Source organism: Babylonia areolata, chromosome 2 (assembly GCF_041734735.1).
Source record: "Babylonia areolata isolate BAREFJ2019XMU chromosome 2, ASM4173473v1, whole genome shotgun sequence".
Taxonomy (NCBI): Eukaryota; Metazoa; Mollusca; class Gastropoda; order Neogastropoda; family Buccinidae; genus Babylonia; species Babylonia areolata.
In genome coordinates, this window is record NC_134877.1 from 69,945,581 (window position 1) to 69,953,080 (window position 7,500).

Genomic DNA, 7,500 nt, shown 5'->3' on the forward strand with positions numbered 1-7,500 from the left:
AGAGGGGAAAGAGAGGGGGATGAGGGAAGAATACAAAAATAGAGACAAAAATATGATGACTTCTATCATTATTATTATTATTATTATTATTATCATTGTTGTTGTTGCTGTAGTTGTTGAAGTTATTATCATTAATATTATTATTTATTTAATTCATTGATTTGCATTTAATCAATTATTCAAGTATGCTATTGATTGATTGATTGGCTGACTGATTTGTTTTGGGGTGTTTTTTGGTTGTTGTTTTTTTGTGGGTGATTTTTTTTTTTTTTTTTTTTGCGGGGGGTTGGGGAGGGGGGTGCGTTCGTGGGCTGTGACTCCCATACTTACTCGTATGCATGAGCTGGCTTTTACGTGTATGACCGTCTTTACACCCACTATGCAGGCAGTCATACTCCGTTTTCGGGGAAGGTGCCTGCCGGGTATGTTCGTGTTTCCATAACTCACCGAACGCTGACATGGAGTACGGGATCCTTAGCGTTCGTGTTTCATCTTTTGCATGCGTTTACACACGAAGGGGGTTTAAGCACCAGCACATCTGTTGACCTGGGAGATCGAAAAATTAAAAAAATCTCCACCCTTTACCCATCAGGTGTTGTGACCGGGATTCGGGCCGGGACCCTCAGATTGAAAGTCCATCGCTTTAACCACTCGGTTGTCGCGCCCATCACCGCTGTGCAAGGACTTCCCTGATGCCTCGAGGGGAGGAGGCCCGGACAAGAGCTGCATTCTGACTCCACACTCCTTCTCTTTCATGCAGCTCTCTGGTCAACAAGCCCTTCCTTCTTCCTGTTCCGGTCAGCTGGCCCTTTCCTCTTCCTGTTCCGGTCAGCTGGCCCTTTCCTCTTCCTGTTCCAGTCAACTGGCCCTTTCCTCTTCCTGTTCCAGTCAACTGGCCTACCCCTCTTCCTGTTCGGTCAACTGGCCCTTTCCTCTTCCTGTTCCGGTCAACTGGCCCTTTCCTCTTCCTGTTCCAGTCAACTGGCCTACCCCTCTTCCTGTTCCAGTCAACTGGCCTACCCCTCTTCCTGTTCGGTCAACTGGCCCTTTCCTCTTCCTGTTCTGGTCAGCTGGCCCACCCCTCTTCCTGTTCCAGTCAACTGGCCCTTTCCTCTTCCTGTTCCAGTCAACTGGCCTACCCCTCTTCCTGTTCGGTCAACTGGCCCTTTCCTCTTCCTGTTCCGGTCAACTGGCCCTTTCCTCTTCCTGTTCCGGTCAACTGGCCATTCCTTCTTCCTGTTCCGGTCAACCGGCCTCTTCCTGTTAACCAGCCCTTCCATTTTCCTGTTCCTATCAACCGGCCCACCCCATTTCCTGTTCCAGAGAACACCTCTCAGTCAACCGGCCCAACCCACTTCCTGTTCCAGAGAACACCTCTCAGTCAACCGGCCCAACCCACTTCCTGTTCCAGAGAACACCTCTCGGTCAACCGGCCCAACCCACTTCCTGTTCCAGAGAACACCTCTCAGTCAACCGGCCCACCCCATTTCCTGTTCCAGAGAACACCTCTCGGTCAACCGGCCCAACCCACTTCCTTTTCCAGAGAACACCTCTCGGTCAACCGGCCCAACCCACTTCCTGTTCCAGAGAACACCTCTCGGTCAACCGGCCCAACCCATTTCCTTTTCCAGAGTACAAAGCCTTTTCTGTACCTCGGTTGGCGGGAGAATGAATGGATGATGGATGAATGAATGAATGAATCTTTATTTTCCAACGGTGAAGACATTAGCACTTTGGCCGACTTACACATCTGCTGTTATTCTAAGAGACACACAAACATGTAAGCATAAAAGAGAGAGGGGGGGGGCGTGAAGGCGGTTGGATGTAGCCGGGTGTGGACAATGGGAGAGGGTCATTGATCCTTGGTTTCTACAGCGTTCAGGGCCTGCTGCTGTAGGCGTGTATGGGACTTGGCTTCTCTCATCGAGTGTGTGTGTGTGTGTGCGCGCGCGCGCGCGCGTGTGTGTGTGTGTCTGGGGTTGGGTGGGTGTGGATGTGGGTGGGTGGGTGTGTGACGTTTTGTGTGTGCGCGCGCGTGTGTGTGTTAGTGCGTGTATGTGTGTTGTGTGAGTGGTGGGGGGCGTTCGTAAATGTTTGTGTGGGTGTGGGCGTGAGGATTATGTTGTGGGGGTCTGTGTGTTCACGCGTGCATTCAATTCTATATGTACATAACCCAGTGATTTTCAAAATCACCCTGACTATATGTACAAATAATTACAAAAGAGCAAAAGTACACATATTAAACCGACAAACGACCAAAACAAATGTATCACATACCTTTTTTTTTTTTAACCTAATATTTTTAGTAAATCTTTTTTTCCAAATATAACAGTGGCCGCTACGTGACCTATCCTATCAAAAAAACCCACAAAAAAACAACCACCATAATTATAGCACAAATACATTGCAATGGTCTGAACAGTATTGTTCCAATCAACCCCCTGTCGCACACTAATCCCGTGGTGATCACCATACTAGGTTTTTCCACACACCTCCGACACAAATTAATTTCCGCCCTCCACAGATTTAATTCCCATGTGGATCAGCCACCTTGGTGATGACGTGAAGTACGTACTGTGCTGGGTGGGTGTGTAGAGGGTTTCCCCACCTGGTTTTCCATATAACCTGCTGCTGAATGTGGACTCTGCTTGCGTAGCTAGCTAGCTAGCTTGCTTGCTTGCTCTTTCTTTCCTTTCTTCTTTCCTTCCTCCCTCTACCCATCCCTCTCTTCCCTCTCTTCCTTTCTCCGCAAAAAATCCTAGTGTGATTGCAAACATACGACGGAGAAATAAATAAATAAATAACACGCGCGCGTGTGTAAAACATGTATTCCGTGAACTTGCATCAAACTGAGGCAATGATGAGTTGTGAAAGCATACAGATTTTACAAAGTGTTTTCTGTCCTGTGTAATCATATTATTCTTTTCAAATTTTTGTGAGAAAATAAATGGACTATCCAAAGTTAAGTTGATGTTCTGGGTCGGTTCCAACTATGATTGTATCCTATAGTAAGAGAAGTAACTCTCTCCGTTCACAAAGTACACAACTTCAAGCCAAGGCTGCCTGAGCTGTCGATTCAGCTAGCACACAGGTAAACAAAAGGTACATTTGAACAAACCCAGACACTTCCTCTTAGAAAAGGACATTTAAATTTTTTGAATTTTCTATTTAAACAAAAGCGCTGGGCTTGTCTTTATACCAATCACTTGACATGTGCATACAGCAGCTATGACAGAAGAAATGTGCAAATAAAAATTAGCTGTTATTCAAGACTGGCATAACCTTTTAATCCTGAATAAGCTACACAGAATATACGGACAATACAGAATAAACACAAGGGTGCCTCGATGGTTTCCTGACTTGAAATGAATAAACAATGAGGCCAGGAGAACAATTGTTTCTTTTCCATATTACTTTCTTACTGTTTTTTTTTTCTTCATATTTGGCGTATTTCTATTTCTTGCTATTTATTTTGTACTGATATTACTTTGTACAAACGTCTGAAAAATGAAATCAGATACATCCTAGAAATATCAGTAAATGAATTTTTTTTTTTTTAAAGACGCGTTTTATGTGAATGCATCTGTGACAGATTCGAATTTTTGTTCAAAGCTCATGTTCTATGCTCCTGAGCAATGAACATAACGTTATCTCTCCCACCCCCCACCCCCAACCCCTCTCTCTCTCTTTCCTTCTCTCTCTCCTTCCCTCTTCCCCCATCTCTCTCTCTCTCTCTCTCTCTCTCTCCTTTCATCCTACCCAAACCACATACCGATGTGCATTGATGGTCGAATCAAATCACATAGCACAGGTGTGCAGAGCGTTTCATTCGTTTACGTGCGCAGAAACAACAGGGGTTATTACACACCAGCCACTTCCTTTTTGTGTTTCCCCTCTCGGTCAAAGCTCTCGCGTGGAGGTAGAATAAACAGGCATGCCTGCAGCTGCTCTAGGTGTAGTGCAGTCATCTTCCTTCGTCAACACGCTGGTTAACAGCTGTCTCATCACTCGGTGTAGTCAGGGATCGGACATACCACCCCACATATTGCCATCACCTTTCCAATATTAATGAAATGTCACCCTTGACAACATAATGGTAGATCTTTCCAATATAAATTAAATGTCACCATTGACAACATAATGGTAGAGGATCTTTCCAATATAAATTAAATGTCCCCCTTGACAACATAATGGTAGAGGATCTTTCCAATATGAATTAAATGTCCCCATTGACAACATAATGGTAGAGGATCTTTCCAATATGAATTAAATGTCCCCATTGACAACATAATGGTAGAGGATCTTTCCAATATAAACTAAATGTCCCCATTGACAACATAATGGTAGAGGATCTTTCCAATATAAACGAAATGTCCCCATTGACAACATAATGGTAGAGGATCTTTCCAATATAAACGAAATGTCCCCCTTGACAACATAATGGTAGAGGATCTTTCCAATATGAATTAAATGTCCCCATTGACAACATAATGGTAGAGGATCTTTCCAATATGAATTAAATGTCCCCATTGACAACATAATGGTAGAGGATCTTTCCAATATAAACGAAATGTCCCCATTGACAACATAATGGTAGAGGATCTTTCCAATATAAATTACATGCCCCCATTGACAACATAATGGTAGAGGATCTTTCCAATATAAATTACATGCCCCCATTGACAACATAATGGTAGAGGATCTTTCCAATATAAACGAAATGCCCCCATTGACAACATAATGGTAGAGGATCTTTCCAATATAAACGAAATGTCCCCATTGACAACATAATGGTAGAGGATCTTTCCAATATAAACTAAATGTCCCCATTGAAAACATTATGGTAGATGGATATAATTATAGTTTTCATTCTCCCTCCCCCTGTCCCTGTGTCTGTCTGTCTGTCCCTGTGTCTGTCTGTCTGTCTGTCTGTCTGTCTGTCTGTCTCTCTCTCTTTCTCTCTCTACCAGTCAAAGATTACAGGGCTTGAAAAAATAAAAGGCATCAGCTAAACTCTCTTTCTTCCGGAATGAACAGTGAAGGTCGGTCGATATTACCATCATCGCCTGGGGGTAGAACCCATGGGAGACATGCTAATACCCTGCACCGGGTGTGTTTCAATCAGAGCGAGGCGAGGATTATTTCCCTTTTCTTTGCGTTTGCAATGCAACATTGTCGCGAAAGTCTCTTTTTTTCCCTTTGTCACTACTTCTCTCTCTCTCTGTATATATATATATATATATTTTTTTTTTTTTTTTTTTTTTTTTTTCCTTTTGTTATTCTTTCATCTACTTTCTATCAATATTTTAAGATTATTCATATCTTTCTTTTATTATATATACATACTTTATATATATATATATATATATATATATATATATATATATACTTTAAAGAACATTTTGGTGTTTTCCCCCCCTGTTTTTACTCCTGTCCACCTCTCCTCACGTCCCTTTCATCTCCTACCCACTCCCCCCCCCCCCACCCACCCACCCCCAACCTCACACCCCCACCGTTTTTTCTCTTTCCATTCGCCGTCTCCATTGCCCCAGAACGTTACGCAATCAGGCCTCAGTACTTGCTGCTGTCTTACTGTCGGCGCTCTCTTCGCCATCCCTGTGGGCTGGTCGCCCCTCGTTCTGCCTTTCTGTCAGTCGGTTGTGTGGGTTTTGTTTGTTTGAATTTGGTTGGTTTGTTCGTTCGTTCATTCTTTTTTGTTTCTCTCTTTCCTCTCAACTTCCTCTTTTCTTTGTTCTGTCTTTACTTATTCTTGTAAACCGACCCTGAACCGAGGTGGCAGATAAAGGGGATTTGAAATAAAGGATAGAAAATTCCACACACAGGCCAGGAGCATATAGAGGCCTGTCAAAAAAAAAGGTTTTTTCTATCGTTTTATTACAATGGTTTAATCAGGAAAAGAAGAAAAGAAGACAGTGCCTGGAAGACACAAACAAATGTCACAAGTACAACATGTCACTAATGGTTTGGAATAGGAAACACCATAACATAATGCATATGTGTGAAAACCAAACACTGACATCAAGTGACATGTCTGATAATTTTAAATAGAGTAGTTAAAGTGGTTCAGGCTAAGCTGATGTAGTGCAAGTACTCTGTCAGTGTCGATTACATAATGCTTATTCTGCGTCACAGTGACTCAAATGAGTCGGTTATCATGTATAACACTACACCAGAGTAAGCCGATAGGAAAACGCACGACATCTGAATTACAATTACCAGAATGTGATACATATCAGAGGATATTAATCAACAGTTGATATCAGTCCAACATTATCTTGTAATCATCATGACAGAACAATACACACATTATAGAGACTAAGCACACTGTAACTGTGACGCTGGTTGAACTGATAAGTGACGAACACTTAACACTACAGCAGTACTGATATCAGCATATGAAATAATACATAAATACTAACAAGATGATGAATATTGGCAACCAGAGAGATCAGATAGTAAGTCAGTGCTCAATACAATGATTGGAAGAACTAGCATAGCTTGACCATTAAGTGGTACAGTTTGCTAATGGACTTCACAAGCTATTTCGTTGTGCTGAAGAAGCCAAACATCAAAACAGCTGATTCAGGCCTCTGTTCTTCAAAAAGGTTTCCTCCACTGAATGCGGGATACCTTTCATTAAATAGATATTACCCAATGCCCATGGGAATCAATGACCCAGACCACAGAGAATACATCATCCCGAGAATAACCTTGAACAGTTCACAGTGTGCAAATACTAGATCAATGATGAAAGATTTCTGCGCCAGCACTCTTCGTCAATGACAGACTGTGACGTTTAAAAAGAATGAAATGGAAAACTGCTTTCCAGCATATCGTGACGACATGACGATCATCGGAATCAGACCTGTGACTGCCTGTCAAAGTAATAACTGAAAAAAGTTTACAACCTTAGATACTGTCAACATACTTCTATGAATACAAGCAATGTGTTAGAACTTACAATTTACAAAACATCAACACACAGTTCTCACAGTAGAGTGGCAGCTGACTGTGCGACGCACTCAATGTGTACTAGACAGCAACACCTGTGAAAACTGACAGGCCAGCACTGGTCAGGCTATTTATAATTACCAACATGGACCACAAAGACAGCCGCGAGGTGCAGCAAGCAACCTGGCCAGCTCAAAACAGAACAATTTTGTGTTTGCTGCTGGGTGTTCAATGATAGATTTCTAAATGGTTCTTGCACCGATTTGTGTGGGATTGGTCGTAAAAAAGAGAGCTCAACACCACCTTTCTAATAACTCTATTAAAGATGAATTTTTAATCTTCATTTCATTCACCTAAAACTGAACACTTTTAATGAGTTCATAGCTGAAAATCGCTAATCAGGTTAAATCAGTTTAACGTAGGCAAACACTACTGGTAAAGATCCGAAGAAGGAATTGCGGCAGTTTTGCCGGTATTATAATGCTAGTAGTTTTCTGATCCGATGAAAGGGATAATCAATAAATTAGA